This window comes from Macaca mulatta, chromosome 4 (assembly GCF_049350105.2).
Source record: "Macaca mulatta isolate MMU2019108-1 chromosome 4, T2T-MMU8v2.0, whole genome shotgun sequence".
Classification (NCBI taxonomy): Eukaryota; Metazoa; Chordata; class Mammalia; order Primates; family Cercopithecidae; genus Macaca; species Macaca mulatta.
Window position 1 is genome coordinate 99,873,954 of NC_133409.1, and position 19,829 is coordinate 99,893,782.

A 19,829-nucleotide genomic window follows, 5' to 3' on the forward strand; every position below is an offset into this window, starting at 1 on the left:
CAGCCCCTACTACCACACACATGCCTGCAGCTGGCCCCTGCAGCTATATACATGCTCACCAGCAGCTCCAGGCCCCATAGTTGCACATGGGCATGCAATCAGCCCCACTGCCCAGAACCTACAACCACCAGCATGTTTGCACTCACCGCCAGCCCCTGCAACCACACATATGCCCACTGCTAACTTGGGCCCACAGCTGCACACAAACACAATCCCTGATGCTGTTACCTACTTTTGGGCATGTACTCATAGCTCTCTTTGCAACCACACACATGCATGCTGCCCTGGTTCCTGTAGCCATGCATATGCATACCACTAGCCAGTACCATCACATATCTGCCTATAGTCTGCCCTGGGCCCCTCCCCTGACTCTGGCCCTCACTGCTGTACACGTGCCCTCAACTAGCCTCTATCATCACAAATGTGCTTCAGCCAGCCACTTCAGCCAAGTGTATATACAATGAGAGCCCCTACTGCTGAATACCTCAGTCCCTTGATGCTGGACTCACAGGCAACTGCAGTTCTTGCCACCAAGGACCATGCAGTTGCCAATGTCACAGACCTCAGCTGTGTGAGAAGACAAGTCACTCTACTCTTCCAAGACCTGGAGTCACTGCATGCACCCAACCTTGGTGTCCCACATCTATAGATCCAATATCACAGCACACTTCAGCATGCCCAGCCCCATAAGTGAATGTCTTTTATTACCAAAGCCAGTCCATTAAGTCTAGAAGATATGAATGTATCTTCAAATGTGTAGAAAACACTACAAGGATCACAATAAATCAGGAAACATGACATCACTAAAGAAATACAGTAAATTTCCAGTAACAAATCCCAAAGAATTGGAGATGTGCATATTTCCTGACAAAGAATTCAAGATAATTATTCTAAAGAAACTCAGCAAGCTACAAGAGAACATAAACAATTTTATGAATTCATACAAGAATAAAATAAGTTCAACAGAAAGATAGAAAATTTTTTAATAAACAAGTTTTGAAGATGAAGAATACAATGACAACTATAAAACACAATAGAGAGCTTCAACAGTATAGTACTCAAACAGAAGAGAGAATAGACAACCTTGAAGAGAGATCATTTTGAATTATCTAATCAGAAGGGAAAAAAGGAAAAAATAATGAAAGGGAATGTTTTAAGCCTATAGGATTTATGGGACACTATCAAGAGACCTAACATTTACATTATAGGGGCTCCAAAAGAAGAAAAAAGGATAGAAAGTCTATTTGAAAAAATAATGCTTGAAAACGTCCCAAATCTTGGGAAAGATATGAATACCCAGATACATGAAGCTCAGAGAGCTCTAATAACATTCAACCAAATAATATTTAATCAAGGCACATTATCATCAAACTCAAATATCAAAGAAAGAGAGAGGTGTTTGAAGGTATCATGAAAAAAGAAGCATACCACATCCAAAGGAACACAAATAAAGGTATTAGCTGATTTCTCAGAAGAAATCTTGCAGGGCAGGAAAAAGTGGGTTGACATATTCAAAGTGCTAAAAGAAAAAGAACTGTGAGCACAAATAATTTACTCAGCAAATCTGCCCTTCAGAAACTAGAGAGAGATAAAGACTTTCTGAGACAAACAAAAGCTAAGGGACTTTATCACCACTAGACCTGCCTTGCAATAAATGTTAAAGAAAATACTTCAAGATGAAGAAAAGTCACTAATTACCATAAAAACATATGAAAGCTTAAAATTCACTGCTAAAGTGAATTTGTACTCAGAATATTCAAATACTGTCATGGTGGTATATAAATTACCTATAGCTTGATGATAAAGGTTAAAAGACAAAAGTATTAAAAATAACTATAGCTACAATAATTTGTTAATGATACACAGTATAAAATGATGTGAATTGTGATATCAAAAATGTGGGAGGGAGAGTAAAATTGTACAGTTTTTATATGCAAAGTTAAGTTGTTATTAACTTAAAACAGGCTTGTAAAACTATAAAATGTTTTATGTATGCCTCATCATAACCACAAAACAAAAACCTATAGTTGATACATAGAAGACAAGGGAATCAAAGCAAATCACTACAGAAAAATCATCAAATCACAGAAGAAGACAATAAGAGAGAAAGAAAGGAGTTAAGAATCTATAAAACAATCAGAAAATAATTAACAAAATTGCAATAGTGAATTCTTACCTATCAATAATTGCTATAGATGTAAATGGATTAAAATTCACAAATCAAAAAACATAGCATTATGTCTACAACAGACTCACATTACTTTTAGAAAATGCTGTCATGGTTAACATTAGTTGTCATCTTGAGTGGATTAAAGGATTCCTAGATGGCTGGTAAAGTATTGTTTTGGGGGGTGTCTGTGAGGGTGTTACCAAAGGAAATTTACATTTGGGTCAGTGGACTGGAAGAGGAAGACCCAGGTGGAAGAAGGCATGGGGGTAACCTTGCTTGCTGAGTCTTCTGGCTCTCTTTTTTTCCATGTTCGATGCTTGCTTCCTCTCCTCCTGCCCTTGGACATCAGACTCTAGGTTTTTCAACATTTAGACTCTGAGACTTGCAGAAGTGCCTTTGATATGGGAAAGGGAGTCAATGGAGATTATTTTGGAACTTTTAAGATGTAACGACTGCCCTGCTGGGTTTTGAACTTGAATGGGGCCTGTAGCCCCTTTCTTTTGTCCCTTTAGGAACAGGAATGTTTATACAATGCCTGTATTCCTATTGAATCTTGAAAATAAATAATTTGTTTTTTATTTCACAGGCTCATAGGCAGAAGGAAATTGCAATATCTGAGCATACTTTGGACTTTGGATGTTTGAATTGATAATGGAATAAGTTAAGACCTGGGGAACAATTAGGAAGGCATGATTTTATGTTGCAGTGGGAGAGGGACATGAGATTTGGGGGTGCCAGAGGCAGAATGATAGAGCTTGGATATTTGTCCCTTCCCAAATCTCATGTTGAAATGTAATCCCCAATGTTGGAGATAAGGCTGGTGGAAGGTGCTTGGATTACAAGGGAGGATCTCTCATGTGTTGATGCTGTCCTCATGACAGTAATTGAGTTCTCAAGAGATCTGGTTGTTTAAAAGTGTTGCACTTCCCCCTTCCTTGCTCCTGCTTCCACTTTATGATTTACCTGCTTCCACTTTGCCCTCTGCTATGAGTAAAAGCTCAGTAGAAGCCGAGCAGGTACTGTCATCATGCTTGTATAGCCTGCAAGAACAGTGAACCAATTAAATATCTTTTCTTTAAAAATTAACCAGTCTCAGGTATTTCTTTATAGTAATACAAGAACAGCCTGATACACATGCAAACACTTAAAGTGAAGGGAGAGGAGAAGATATTCTATGAAAATGGAAAGCAAAAGCATAGCAGGAGTATCTATACTTATACCTAACAAAATAGATTTTAAGTCAAAAACTGTAACAAGAGATAAAAAAGTTATTATATCATGATAAACAGGTCAACACATCAAGAGGATATAACAAATGTAAATACATATACACCCAACATTGGAGAAATTAGTATATTTTTAAAATATTAACAGGGCTGATGGGAGAAATGAACAGCAGTACAGTAACAGTAGAGGACTTTAATGCCCCACAACAATGGGCAGATCATCTAAACAGAAAAGCAGTAAGAGAACATTGGACTTGAACTATATACTAAACAGACATAACAGACATAAAGAACATTCCATCTGACAGCAACAGAACACACATTCTTTTCAAGCACATGGGAAACATTCTCCAGGACAGATTATATACTAGGCCACAAAATAAGTCCCAAAATACTTAAGAACACTGAAATCATATCAAGTATCTATTCTGACCATAATGTTATGAAACTGGAAATTAGCAACAAGGAAAAATCACAAGTATGTGGAAATTAAATGACATGCTCATAATCAATCATGAATCAAAGTAGCAATTCAAAAAGGAAAATAAAAAATATATTAAGAAACACAACATACCAAAACTTATAAGGCTGTTGCTGGAGAGCCAGTGCAATCCTTTGGTAGTATCAGCACATTCAGATTTTTTGTAGCACCAGAATTCTTGTGCTGGTTCCTTCTCATCTGGAGACTTTGTAACTTCTAACTTTTATATTTATTTTCACAGGCAGGATTTTTTCCTTTCCTTTCTTTTTCCTATAATATTATTAGGGAGTTTTTCTTTTCCTTTCCATCCCTGCCCCCTGCCCTGCTCTCTAGTGAATGTGACTGTAGAGAATGATGAGTAGGGTCTTTTGGCTTTGCTTTTGTAGCCCTGTGCACTTCTCAGGGCAGGTTTTATATTGGGCTGTGGACCTGCTGGGCTGTAGATGGTGCTTACAGATAAGAGTGAGCTGTAGCCAAAGTGTCTGAGTAAAAACTTGATCCTGTTTACTGGGAGATGCTCTCTGTTACTTCAGGCAATGGGCTGATCCATGGAGTGCAGAGTGGTCTGAACTCCCTGCTCAGCCCTAGGGTGGTGGGGACAAAGATGGGTGAGATTGAACTGGGGCAGTTCACATACAGGTCCCCAGATGACAGGCACAAGCACCAGTGCCAGGAGAGAATCTAGTGAGCAGCTGCTAAGCACCCAGAGGTGTGCCTAGGCATGAATCTGTTAAACCTCCTTGGCCCCAGGTTCTTGCATGGGGATGGGAGGTTGCCTACACTCCTAAACTAGAAGAGTAAGTGTTCCAGATGGAGTTTCTTTCACAATTCCAGTGCATTCCCATTTTCATCTTGAATTAAATCTCACAGTTTATCTTTATGTATTATCTTCCTCACAGTTTATCTTTATGTATTATCTTGCTCTTTTCAACTGGCTAAGGCACACTAAAAGCCATTAATTTGGGGGGAGAAAAGGTTCCTTATGACTTTTAAAAGTAACTCAGAAGTAGCTTTGGTTTTGTCATTTGGGTTTCCTAGATTATATTAGATGCCTCAAGTTGTTTCTTGGTTTCTGAGGAAAAAACTCAGACTCCTCATGATTATTTCTTTGTTCTGATTTGTATTGCAAGAAAGAAAACATTATTTCTGTTCCTCCCAGACACAAAGCTATTTTTCTCTCTAATACAAAAAAAAAAGTATCTCCAGAGTAAATATGTTTTACACCAGCACTTTCTTGAAAAAGAGGGACACTGTGAACATATGTATTAGGATAAATGTCTGTATGTTCAGCTATGCAAAAAGCACACATTTATTCTCTGGTAACAATGTAATTTTTTTCTTCCTATGAAAGATAATATAATCTTAGGCAAATTTGCTAAATTGGGTATTTTAATTAAAATTCAAAAAACTTAGTTTAAAAATAAGCATAGGACTGGGTGCAGTGGCTCACACCTATAATCCCAGCATTTAGGAGGCTAAGGCTGGTGGATCATGAGGTCAGGAGATCGAGACCATCCTGGCTAACATGGTGAAACCCCGTCTCTACTAAAAATACAAAAAATTACCTGGGTGTGGTGGCACGTGCCTGTAATCCCAGCTACTTCGAAGGCTGAGGCAGGAGAATTGCCTGAACCCAGGAGGCAGAGGCTGCAGTGAGCCAAGATCATCCCACTGCACTCCAGCCTGGGCAACAGAGTGACACTCCATCTCAAAAAATAAAAATAAAAAAAAAAATAGGCATAGAATTTTCCTATCACCATTTTTTCCCTTTTGCATTTTCTAAGCTCCTGAGGCAGGCATTACCTAGCATCATGGCATAAGGAAGAGGCATTTGTGTGTTCCAGATTCTCTGTCCAGGCTATATTTGTTTCCCACATTAGCACGCTGTGGTTCTCAGATGTTATCTTTTATCTACACTGGCATCTATAGAAGTATCCACACTCTCTTCCAGACTCTGGTTATATATTCTACTTTATTTCCACCAAAATCATCATTCATCACAACTCTAAACCACTCTAAGTCGGCTATCTCTCTTTCTCAGCCTGGACAGGTGGAAAACCTGACACAATGGTCTAGGGCCCCCTCAGTTCCTCACACTGAAACTCTCTTTGTCTACTATATACAGTGATTATCTCTACTTTCTTGCCCCCACACCAAGGTGGTAATAGGAACTGCAATGTCATGGTTTTAGGCAAGAGGAAGAAAAACCTCCCTACTGTTCTCAGACTCTCACACCTACTAATGGCTCTGTTATCCCTCCTTGGTGTGAATCTGATGGGGAAGGGCAAGAAACAGAACCTCCATTTCAGAAACCTTCAAAAGTGTCTAAGTATCTTGTTTTGTTCTACAGTTTTTGCCTCTTTCCTACCTTTCAGAATGAGGGGTGGAGTTGGCAGGACCTCCTTGGCCAGTTTGGGGACTTTTGCAAAAGATCCCTGTGACTCAGTGTTTTGAGTTCTTAACCAATCCAGTGAAGGATTCAAAATTAACCACTCCAAACGAACCATTGAAAAAGAACCACTGAAAAAGAACCATTCTCAATGCACAAAAAGAAAGAAAGGGGTGGGGATAACACAGGGATATAAGCCCTAGCTACCCCAGCCAGCAACAGCAACCCTTCCGGATCCCTTTCCACCATATGGAAGCTTTCCTTTCCCTTTGTTCAGTAAACTGTGCTGCTGCTCACTCTCCCGGTCTGTGGACGCTTTTTGAGCTGTAACACTCACCACGAAGGTCCGTAGCTTCATTCTTCGAAGTTAGCAGACCACAAACCCATCAGCAGGAAAAACTCCTGACTCATCATGGGGGCTCACCTGAGATTTCCAAAGTGGTGAGTAACATTGGAACTCTTTCGCTTGCTACTCTGCTCTATTTTTCTTTAGAATCGTGGGTGAGCACCGGGAACCTGCCGGCCATTTAAAAGCGACAAGTGCAGCTGCCAGACTACAGACACAGGTGTAAAGCTTTCTGGGAAAGGGCTCTCTAACAACCCCCCAACCCTTCTGAGTCAGGAGTGTTGGTTTGCCTGGAACAAGTTCCCACTTTCTCTGCATTTTCTGGGTTGAACCAAGGGCCAGCCAAGGGTGGAAAACAGTAGCCCTAAGCTCCCAGTACCACCTGGTTGAGATCATGGCGCTGTGTGAAACCTTTGTTAAAAAGCTGCCCAAATGTGCTTCACCCACCCTTCTAGACCCATGCCTCCTGGCTCCAAATGTCTGTAGGGAAGACTTTCTTGAGATCCTGTCTTCCAGAATTTACTCTACCTCTGGAACGAAAACTCTCTGGATTAGCAATCTGAGATGGCAACCCTCAGATCCATGTTCCTGATATCCCATGACTTATTCTTATGTAGATGGGCAACAATACAAATATGCAGGACCTGTACCCCATATTCAGCACAGGAGGCAACATCCAGGACAATATAATGTGTGCCAATGGTTTCTGGAATACTTAGGCCATTTCTCTTTCTGTCATCTCCACCTCACTGAGAACCATTTCACCCATCATCTCTCTTGTTTGTGATCAGCAATCCAAACTATGGAGCTCTTCCACTTGGGGTACCAGTCACACTTGTGGGAGTTAAGTAATATAACAGACCATCAACTGGGAGATCAAAAGTCATATTCTTATGATGGAAAGTGGGGACAAAAGGCCTTAGTACATGAGATGCTATTTCAGCCTTGGCCCAACGCCCCGTTGCCCACCACCTTAAAATTGCTATGTCTGTGTACAATCTTTAAGGAGTTTATCTTATTGGGGCAGTTTCAAGCTCAGAAATATGCTAACTGGAGCCTCGTTAACCACCTAAGAATACACCCTGGACTTAGAACCCACTCACAAGAACAAAAACTATTTCAGGCGCGCTGGTAAGAGGCCACCAAACCCAGCTGCCTGGCCTCCTTCTCTGTGGCTAAGAAGGGAGGGAAAAGAGTGCGGCTGAAACTGCTACGTTGGTAAGTACAATTAAATCCAATAAGCAGGGTTCCATGGGTGATTGTGCACCCTGGAAAAAGGACACTAAAACAGTATGTGACTCCCTAAAACCAGTGTCCACTGGGAATGACTAGGGGTGCAGGCATCCCTATGCTCTCCTTTCAGATGGGAGATGTTCCCTACAAAGTGAAGTCACCCCTGAGGTGCATTCTGAATAACTGGGATCAATTTGATCCCCAGACATTGAAGAAGAAGTGGCTCATATTTTTCTGCAGTACTGCCTGGCCACAATATCCTCTTCCAGGAGAACAATGGCCACCTGAGGGAAGTATAAACTATAATACCATCCTGCAACTAGATGTTTTTTGTAAACGAGAAGGTAAGTGGAGTGAGGTACCATTATGTTCAGATCTTCTTCTTACTAAGGGGTAACCCATGATTGTGTAAGACCTGTAACCTGCACCCCACGAGGAGTCCTCAAAGTCTACTCCCATACCCAGGCCTCCCCACAGCTCCTTCTCCTACTAATGCTGAAGCCTCTCTGGCCTCTACAGCCCAAAAGGGAACAAATAAAAGAGCCTCCAAAGAGCCAAGAGACCCCATTGCTCCCTGCTTCCTGTCCCTGGAGCAGAAGTTTTTCTTAATGCAGCTAGCCAGCAGTTTGCCTTAGAGGGACCTCGTAATACATCCTTGGCAAATTCTATTCAGCTCCAACCACTAGGAGTGGCCCATTTGTCCCGAAGCCTCAAATCATGGGAACAAGAAATTGATGCAGACCAACCTCAGCCCTTACTAGATTTTCAGCTACAGGGGTGTATAGAACCCCGGCAAGGAGTTTTCTTTGTGTGTGGAAGATCCTTCTATATTTGCCTCCCCTCCAACTAGATGGGAACTTGTACTTTAGCCTACATAGTACCTCCTGTGACTTATTCCTTTTCAGAAGAGGCAGTAGCTATGCCCATTCATGAAAGAGCTTCAGCCAAGAGCAATCTCACTACTTCCTCTATCTACTGGTTTAGGATTTACTATCACCCTAGGAACTGAAACCGCTGGACTCACAGTGTCCTTAACACTCTCTAAAGAATTAAGAGAAAGCCTAGATGAAATCTCTCTCCACCTTATTCAAATCCAGGACCAAATAGACTCATTAGCAGCCGTGGTTCTCCAGAACTCGCAAGCACTAGATCTCCTCACTGCTGAAAGAGAAGGAACCTGCCTTTTTCTCAATGAGGAATCTTGTTTTTATGTCAATAAATCAAGTAGTCAGAGATGGAATTAAACAACTTCAGAACAGAGCCGGCAGACTACACAGTGGGACAACCGAAGCTACCTCATGGTTCTCACAGCATGTTCTCCCCTGGCTTCTTCTATTTTTATGTCCCCTCCTTATGATTATTCCAGGAGTAACCTTTGGCCCATGTCTTTTCAATTCCCTCATCCATTTCATTTCTTCCAGCATAGAATCAATGAAACTACAAATGGTACTGCAGATGGAACCTCGGATGACTTCAACCAGCACCTATTATCAAGGACCCCTAGACCAGCCTGCCAGTCCATACCCGGATGTTGACCTCTCATGAGGAAACCTCAGCTGCAGGGCCCCTTCTACACCCCTATTCAGCAGGAAGCAGTTAGAGCGATCATTGTCCCACACCCCAATAGCAGTTGGGCTCTCCTGTTGAGAGGGGGGACTGAGCAGTGGAGTACTCCAAGGGAGGATTGAAAAAGAACCTGAAAGAGATTGAAAAAGAACCTGAAAGAGGATTGAAAGAGACCTTTTTGTCTCTGGACAAAAAGAAAGAAAGGGGAGTGGGTAACACAGGGATATAAGCCCTAGCCACCGGAGCCAGCAACGGCAACCCTCCCGGGTCCCCTTCCACCATGTGGAAGCTTTCCTTTCACTTTGTTCAATAAACTGTGCTGCTGCTCACTCTCCTGGTTCATGGACTCTTTTTGAGCTGTAACACTCACCGCAGAGGTCCACAGCTTCATTCTTTGAAGTTAGCGAGACCACAAACCCATTGGCAGGAAAAACTCCTAACTCAAGAATATTTATATAGTCAGAGAGAGACGTAGCAAATACTTGTTTGTGAGAAAAAATCTGTGGCCCGCTACCTCTGCATTTGAGAAACCCAAATTATAAAGCTCAACATTTTTGTCTCTGCTTTGGCCTTCAAGAGAATACTTAAAAAAAAAAAAAAAAAAAAAAAAAAACACTTATCCGTAAGTAGTCTTTCACTCCTTCAGGTTAGATTGTCCACAGTGATAATCTTAGTATGTTTCAGCTACCTTGGCTTTGGGAAAGCTAAGATACATGCACAGCTCAGGGTCCAGGATGTAAAATTGGTATTTCAAATACAAGAAGTTTAATACAGGAAATGTTTAATAGGCTTTGGAACCCAAAGCTAATAGAACAAAAATTAGAGTTTTGGGTAACTCTAGAAGGCAACCACCACCCCTAGGGCTTGGAGGACAAAAGGGAAAAGATAGGGCAGAAGAGGTGGTGCTGTGCAGCTGAGGTTCTGACCATACAAGACGTGCTCCAAACTCATGTACACCCCTCTGGAACTGGGTGGGCCCCACACAGCTGACACTTGGACCTCTGATGGGACACTGCAATTCAGTGCTTGGACTCCTAAGGAAGGCACATGTTAGGCTTTCAGAACATAGAGGAAAGCACTGCTCATCTGGTGCTTGGACCTGAGTGGGCTCCTTGAACAACTGGTACTCAAATCTTGGAGATGGCAATGCCCATCTAATTTTTGAGATTTTGTGGGAGGGGATGTATGTGTCTTACAGAGGCACTCAGATCTCTGAATCAGAGCTTCTTTCGGGCTGTTTTTCAAGTACATTGAGGAAATACTGCACATCTGGTGCTTAGACCTTTCAGGGGAGTGCCTTGCAGCTGCTGCTTAGCATACCAAAAAATGTAAGAGCTAGAGTTGTCTGTGGCTTCTGTAGCTACTGCTGCTGGGATGCTTACAAAACCTGGGAAGAGGAGGAGTGTGCCTTCTCTCTTCCTCCTGTTTTTGAATCTCCTGCCAACTCCTCCCAGTAGAGCTACAAAGGAGTCCTGAAAATTCAGTTTGCAGATTCAGCCTGGCATCATGAAGCCAAGGATAAGTTAAGAAACAGTAAGTAAGTAGCAAGCAGAGCACAAAAAGAAAACATGTCACTGGAGAGGACAATAAGGATACTCCAAAATGTTGTGAAGGACATACTTTTCAAACTAACAGATACTGCAGAAGTACTTAGACCCTAGCATGAATTTTCTCATCCACTTTCAATTGAAGGAGCTTATATTTTTATTAACAAAAGGTTGGTATTTGCTGTCTTAAACTACTCAGACTATTAACACTTGGCTATACTAGGCATTCAGTAACATCCGAATAAAATGAGACACAGGACAAATATGTTTTGCAGGAGAAATAAGGGAAACAAAATCCTAGCCTCTGCCCGCTTGAGCAAGACCTGCAGTGGGAAGCCTTGAGAGTTTTGATCTATGATCTTTACCAACACCCAGTGAACTAAGCTAAATCGAAAAAAGCATGATGGGGTCAAGCTAAGCATCAGTACAACTTGTATCTTGTGCTTTTCCAGCCCTGACCAACCAGACACAGCTGTTCACTTCCTGTCACAGACACTGAGTTTGTCTATGGCTCTTCTCAGGCTTCTGGCCTAGCTCTGCCTCTTTATGTGGTCTTTCACTGTCCCTCTTTTGGTGCCAATGGTGGTTAATTTTATGTGCCATCTTGGCTAGGCTATGGTGCCCAATCATTTTGTCAAACACTAGTCTACATATTGCTGTGAAGGTATGTTTTAGATGTGATTAACATTAAAATGAGCAGACTCTAAGTGAAGCAGATTATCTTCCCATAGTGTGAGTGAGCCTCATCCAATCAGCTGAAGGCCTTAAGAGAAAACAGACTGAGGTTGCTCAAAGAAGAAATTCTGCCTCAAGGCTACAACATAAAAACCCCTGTCTCCAACCTGCTGGCCTGCCCTATGGACTTTGGACTTGCTAGCTCCTCAATCGCATTAGCTAATTCTTTAAAATATATATATATACACGCACACACACACATATATATGTGTGTATGTGTATATATGTGTGTGTGTATATATATGTGTGTATATATATTTATATATGTATATATGTGTATATATATTTTTATATATATATTTTATATATGTATGTATAACCAATAGAAGATATAGATAAATGTATCTCCTATGGATTCTGTTTCTCTAGAGAACCCTAACAAATACAGTCACCATATACCCCGCACTTCTCCCTGCTCCCTCCCTTCCTTATTAATTCAAGTCATCTCTGGTTCCTACTGTCTGGGGCTTCCAATTTCAACTTTGAGCACAATTTTCGAAATGCACCTTGCTGAGTTAAATATATCCTTCACCTGATCTATATATGTCGAAATACTTTCAAGGTCTCTGGCAGCCCTAGCCCAGCCTCCTGTCCACCTCAGTGACTGGGGATGAAGAGTCTTTCATTATTATTTTTTGGCTCCTAAGTGGTATGACCTGCCTGGGGTTCTCACATTCTGGCTGAAATTAGTTACGTGGTTGCTGACGGCCTCTTCCCTGGTCTAACTGAGCAGCTGGGGCCTGGCGGTCTGTTGGAAGAGTAAGTGGAGATGTTGAAAGGAGGGGTCTGGGGGACTTACATAGAAACCTGGCAGGGTGAGGGTTGCTGCCAGGACCTTCACCTGCTACCCCACTGTGTGCCTCCAAGGTTTTGGGGATGAGCCTGTCATGAAGGAAAGAACTGTGGCTTTATACCTATATTTTTTTAACATGACTCAAAAAGTGAAAGATTAAGTACTATTCTTGTGATGAAGCATCCAGCTGCCAAATCATTTTTACTTTTCCTTAGAAAAGAAAACAAGCCTTGGGTGTTTTCAGACTGATTACAAAGGTTTTGCTCTGAATTTTACTGAAGCAGATGCATTTGGCTGCTTTTTCATGGCTAAAAGCCATGCTCACCCAAATCACTCATATCTTTCTGTCACTTTAATTGCTCCACAATTCACTTTGAGAAGCTCTTAACAGCTTTTCTTTCTATTTTGAAGTATTGCAGGGAGAGGTGAGGTTGGTGTTCAAGCATACAGGCTTACCTTCAAGCCTCTCAGTGCCCAGACTGTGAAAGTTAAACATACTCACTGAACCTCCTCTCCCCAAGATCAGCAGAGACCTTCATAAAACCAAATCCAATGACCTTTTATCCATCCTTATTCTATTTAACCTCTTACATTCATTCAGAAAAAAATATTTACTGAAGGCTTACTGGGTATCTGGCTTTAACTAGGCAGTAGGGACAAAGAAATCGGGAAGAAAGATATAGTTCCCATTCCCAAATAGAGTAAAAGAAGAAGGTTGAGATAAACATTAAATAAATAATGTTGAGCTAAACATTAAAATATAATGTGATGGCTCCACAAGTGCATGTGAATTAAAGGTACGTGTGAAGGAGCACAGAGAAATACCGCCTTATTCAGGCTGGGATTTAAAGGGATGGCTTCCTTGTAAAGGTAGCAGGAAATAATTTATAAAGCATAATTCAGAATTAGCTCAATGGATAAGGGAAAGAAAGGTGACCCAAAAGAATAAATCACCTATGTAAAAGTAGCAAGGCAGAAGAGAGCAGGAAGCATTCTAAGAACTACCAGAAGAATGACTGGAGGAAAACAAGTTTATGGGAAGTAGCTAGATGTGAGACAGGATAATATGAGGGTAGGGATGGGGCCCAAAGGATTTTAAAAGAGCATTCTGGCAGCAACATGGAGGTAGATTGCTATCATATGGGGGAATAGGGAGCAAAAAGATTCTTCAGCAAGTTATTAGAATAGTCCATGTAAGAAATAATGAGAACCTGGCCTAGGGTATTTACAGTGAGGGCAGAAAGAAGGGCATGGAGAGGAATTGGTAGTGGTTTGGATTGGGAGGTTTGGAAATGAGAAGGTAGGAGGCCAATGTTGGGGGTTCTGGGGAAAGAAGGAGTCTAAGGTGTCAGTGTGGAACTGGTTGAATTGTCCCACCATTAAATGAGATGGCACACACAAGAGAAGAAAGCATTCACTGGTGAATGGGTTCAGTGTGTTGACTTTGAGGCTCCTGCAGATTAACCAGATACAAGGTTCAGGGATAGAATATAGATTTGGAAAATCAGGGCATGCTTAGTAATTAAAATAATTAGTATAGTTAAGATCATTCAGTACACAGAATGAGAGGAACAATGGCCTGCAAATGGAACTTTTGAAAGCAGCAATATTTCATAGAGGCACAAAGGGTGATGAGCCTGAAAATTAGAGAAAGAGCAGCCCAGAGAAGAAAAATCAAGAAATGGCAATATCAGAGAACCATTTAAAAACACTGGCCACCTAGGAAAGGATGATAGAATATGGGTCAAAAGGTAATTATTTCAAATTTTACAAATGTGCTTTGTTCCTTTTGCTTTTCTGAGTATATCATACTTTACATTAGGCATCCATCTGCCAATGGGTAGATTAAATTTGTTATATAAGAAATGTAAGGAAAAGAACAAAGAGAAACTTTGTTTTTTACCCCTACATACAAATTGGACATACAGCAAGACAATAAACTTGGCTCACCAGAATGTTATCTTGGGGAAGAATGTTTTACTTATCTTTATTCCCTTCATTAACTTATCAACAACTTAGGCTGATGGATTTAGAATATAGGGTTTGCTAATGTGGAGGGGTGTCTCATACTCCTACCAACAGCCAGGATCGCTCTATAGAAGAAGAATAGATAAAGGAGAAATAAAATAAGCATCTGGCTTGGGAGACAATGAGAAGAAAACAGAGAGAGGGATTGAAAATTATCAAACTGATGTCTCCCCTTTTACCCTCCCTGGATTTCAGGGGGATGTATGTCACATAAGTGAAAATAAAATAAATGTTACAGATATAACATATACATAACATATATATATATATATATATATATATGACCTATAGTGACCTACTTCTCATGGAAGACTCTGGAAAATGAACACCTTTCAAGTTGTTCCCTTCTCCCTAAACACAACAGCCTGGGATGCAGCCACAGCTACTTGGTTATGCACTATGTGCAAAAAAAGAAAGATTATGAGGTTAAGTTTCCCCAAACCTCTCCAGTTCCTGCATGTTTGCAGCTGAGAGACAATTGGCCTGCCACAAGGCCTGCTGGGCAGACAAGTGACCTCACAGAGGAGACTTGAGGGTAGACACCAGGGTGGCAGGCTCACTGAGGAGCAAGGTGAGGCCAGGTCAGCCAGGAGCTCTGCTGAGGGACAGCAAATAGAGTTCCATTAGGTATACACTGTCTATAACAGGGACGGCAGCACTCAGTCATCCAAGAGACATTGCCGCTAAGACCAGCAGAAAACAGCAAGCCTACATCCCAGGACAAGCACAAGCCAGGGAGCCCTGTCCTTGACACACCTTAGGGAAAGAAGCCAAGGCTGGAGAAGGCCATCTGAGAGACTGAGTAAACATTTATCCCAAAAAAGAAACCAAAAACTCATCATATTGGCCTTTGTTTATCACACATGACATGAGTCCATTTGTTTCCCTGCTACTTCACAGATAAAATCTTGAGAAAAAGAAGAGATTCATTGTAGATAAAATAATTTACTTTTTTCCTTACGTTACAGTGTCAGACACAATACAACCCTTGCTGGACAAGAAAAAAAATGAGGAATAATATCTCCCAAAGTACGTTCCATAGGACATTAATTCCTTAGAACACTAAAAGATGTTACATAGGCAAAAAAAAAAAAAAAAAAAAAATTGTGGTCATTTAAATTAAGGGAATTGGTTTAAAAAACAGACAAAAAATTTAATGTAAAGTCTTCAGAGAGCATAGAGTAATATGGAATGCCTCATTTCCTGAATATATTTATCTACAGAACTTCATTTTCTCTTTTTTTTTTCTTTTTTTGAGACAGAGTTTCACTCTTGTTGCCCAGGCTGGAGTGCAATGGTGCAATCTCAGCTCACTGCAATCTCCACCTCCCAGATTCAAGTGATTCTCCTGCCTCAGCCTCCCAAGTAACTGGGATTACAGGCACCCGCCACCACACCTGGCTAATTTTTTGTATTTTCAGTAGAGATGGGGTTTCACCATGTTGGCCAGACTGGTCTTGAACTCCTGACCTCAGTTGATCCACCCACCTCAGCCTCCTAAAGTGCTAGGATTACAGGCGTGAGCCACCACGCCTGACCCAGAACTTCACTGTCAAAGATCATCTCTCAGAAACACTTTTGGAAGTAATTCTCATATTTAAAAAACGGATATACCCCAAATCTTTAGAACAGTTAAGATCACAAGCCCTACTCCACTGCTTCCCGTATGCTATAGTTCATCAGTTGGTGACACAAGATATTGCCAAACAGAGGCCAGGCACAATGGCTCGTGCCTGTAATCCCAGCCCTTTGGGAGGCTGAGGTGGGAGGATTGTTTGATCCCAGGAGTTCAAGGCTGCAGTGAGCTATGGTCATACCCCTACACTCCAGCCTGAGCAACAGAATGCAACCCTATCTCTGATATAAAATAACACAAAATAATACCATATTGCCAAACAGAAAAGTACAGCCTTGAGCCAAATGTTAAGACACAAGAAACAAACATTTGATGGGTAAAGAATTCCATCTCCCCCCACTTCGGGCACATTTCTTCCTCTGCCCTGCCTCCTAATAAAACTTAACTTCTCAGATTTTTCATTTATTGTAAACTACATTGGATCCATTTATGAATCGTGACAGAGGACCAACCACACAAATTTGCCTCGTCTTTCTCACAGGAATCAAAGGAGTATTGTGTAGTGGGTGAGAGTCAGGAGCCAGACTACCTGAGTTTGAATCTTGCCTTACCACTTCCTAGCTGTGTGATGATCTTGGGAAAGTTACTAACTTCTCTGACCCTAGTGTCCTTATCTTCAAAGTAGATAGAAAAACAGTACTTACCTGTTGTACTGAGAACAGTTGTTCTCTGTTTATATATATTAAATGAGTGTGTATGTGTTAGGACATATTTACGCTACATACATTTTAGTGGGTTTTATTATTATTTGTTTGTTTGTTGAGACAGGCTCTTGCTTTGTCACCCGGGTTAGAGTATGGTGGCACAATCACAGCACACTGCAGCCTCAACCTCCTAGGCTCAAGTGATTCTCCTGCCTCGGCCTCTCCAGTAGCATTTTATCTATTTTTTTAGTTTGCCAAAATACTAGCAAAGGAATAAAAATGAAATGAACTGACAAAGACAAAGACAAGAGAAGGAGCCATCAATATAGTTATATCAATGAATGTATAAAAGACACAAAGGAGATAAAAGAATACTACAGACAGAATAGAGCAGAGGACCTACCACCTAGGGTCAGACTGTTTCTATAAATGCCATACGGTAAGTATTTTAGGTTCTGTAGGCCAAGAGGCAAATAAGGATATTATTAGATCCTGTAGGCCAAGAGGCAAAATAAAGGATATTATTTAAGTCTCTGTTGCAACTACTCAGTTATGTCATTGTAGCATGAAAGCAGCCATAGACAATATAGACATGAATAAACATGACTACATTCCAACAAAACTTCACTTGTGGACACTGAAATTTTAATTTTATATAATTTTATGTATCACAAAATATTATTTCTTGGATATATTTTAAAATTCAATTTGATATATAAATATCAAAGTGTAATTTAAAATGTAGAAACCATTCTTAGCTCTCAGGCTATACAAAAACAGATGGCTGGCAAGATTTGGGCCATGGAACATAGCTTGCCAATCCCTAATCTATGACATATTAATGTGAGAGATAGTTAAGAAGTTTCTAGACTTAAAAAAAATCAGACACCGTGGAAAGCAGAAAAAAAGGAGACTAAAAACAGGGAGATTCACTGAAAGTCTATGTATGGAACAGCCATTCCCCTGACCCTCCCTAAACTCCTCCGGAGAAAAGAACTTGACTTGAGAAATAAGAAACCCCTCTCCGGTCCCCTTCTCTTCCATTAATTGGAGGGACCATGCATCCTTAGTTACTTGCTAAGTGTTTATCTTGCCATATGTGATAAAAGGTTTCATTTCTTTCTCTTTTTATTTTAACAGGTTCCTTTTTGTTACCTATGCTGTTACCCGAGTAAGCGTCATGCTTACCTGATTCCTCTCTGTGTTATTTTCAGCACTGCTGACATTAAGCCACCTCTGGAAAGACTTTCATCTCCTCCCTGCCCACCCAACCTCTTCAGGGCTGGAGAGCTGCTCAAATTAGAGCTCCCCATGGCGGGAGCCTATCAGGCACCTTGGGGGATTGTTCTCCCCTGTAGCTTTTCTCTTTGCTTAGACTTAGGCTCTGTTTCTTCCCTCTCCTTTATGAAATCCTAGAGAACATTACTGAGTTTTTGGAGATGCACATATTCTATACAAGCTACATTAAAAACTATACTACCTATTGCTAATTTCTTAATATCAACACTATTTGAACATTTTAGGAAATTCTAAAAAGGGGTCAGAGAAATACACCTTTTCTTTTCTATAGCAGAGAAGGAACAGATTCCAAGAAAAAAGAGGAAAGAGTGAATCTACATGAGATCAGGAAAGTTACCATCCAGGGAAGGGAAGGGGCTAGGAGGGGTTGATTTTTAGAATTGAGGATATATCAGATCCTAAAAATTATTTAAACACCTTAAAAGGAATATAAAATAAATGCAATGCTTCAGAATTGTTTAGTACAAGTATTAGAAAACTATTAGAAAATCATGATATCATAGATTTAAATACATTAGTCTTTTTTATTATATTATTCAATTTCCTTTTTCTTATCCAGCTACAATTATACTCCACTGCCTTGAGAGACTAGGATACCTTCCCAACCAGCTAAGTTTGCAGTTAGAGTTTGAAAATCCTAAAAACAAAAACCCTACCATCATCTCAATAGACGCAGATAAGGCATTTGATAAAATTCAATATTCCCTTATAATAAAAACCTTCAACATACTAGATATAGAGGGAACATGCCTTAAAATAATAAAAGCCATATATGACAAACCCACAGCCAACTTCCTACTGAACACGAAAAAGTTGAAAGCATTCCCCTCAAGAACTGGAACAAGACAAGGATGCCAACTTTCACCACTGCTATTCAACATAGTACTGAAGGTCCTAGCCACAGCAATCAGACAAGAGAAACAAAAGGCATCCCAATAGAAAAAGATGAAGTAAAATTAGCTCTGTTTGCTGATAATCTCATACCTAGGAAATCCTAAAGACTCCTCCAAAATACTCCTAAATTTGATAAATGAATTCAGGAAAGTTTCAGAATACAAAATCAATGTAAAAAAAATCAGTAGCATTTATATACACCAAAAGTTATTATATTAAACTGAGAACCAAATCAAGAAGTCCATCCCATTTACAATAGCTACAAAACAAATATACTTAGGAATATATATAACTAAAGTAGTAAAATATCTCTACAAGGAAAACTACAAAACACTGACGAAAGAAATTATAGATGACACAAATAAATAGAAAAACATCTCATACTCATGGATGGGGAGAATCATGACCATACTGCCCAAAACATCTACAGATTCAATGCAATCCTTATCAAAAGTCCAATGTCATTGTTCACAGAATTAGAAAAACCAATCTTAAAATTGGTTTTTAAATTCAATTCATATTGAACCAAAAAATAGCTCAAAGAGCCAAAGCAGTCCTAAGCAAAAAGAACAAAGCTGAAGGCACCACATTATGGAACTTCAAATTATGCTATAAGGCTATAGTAACCAAAATAGCATGTTACTGGTATAAAAATAGACATAGATCAGGAAGGAGAATGGCGTGAACCCAGGAGGCGGAGCTTGCAGTGAGCAAAGATCATGCGACTGCACTCCAGCCTGGGTGACAGAGCGAGACCCTGTCTCAAAAAAAAAAAAAAGGTAGACATAGATCAATGGAATAGAACAGAGAACCCAGAAATAAAACCACATACCTACAGTCAA

General features: G+C 40.5%; 1 pseudogene; it reads right to left on the reverse strand.

Annotated features, from left to right (window-relative positions):
• Window positions 1-2,117: 2,117 nt before the first annotated feature.
• LOC100424384 (ras-related C3 botulinum toxin substrate 1-like) overlaps window positions 2,118-19,829 on the reverse strand; it is a 103,577-nt pseudogene continuing 85,865 nt past the window's right edge.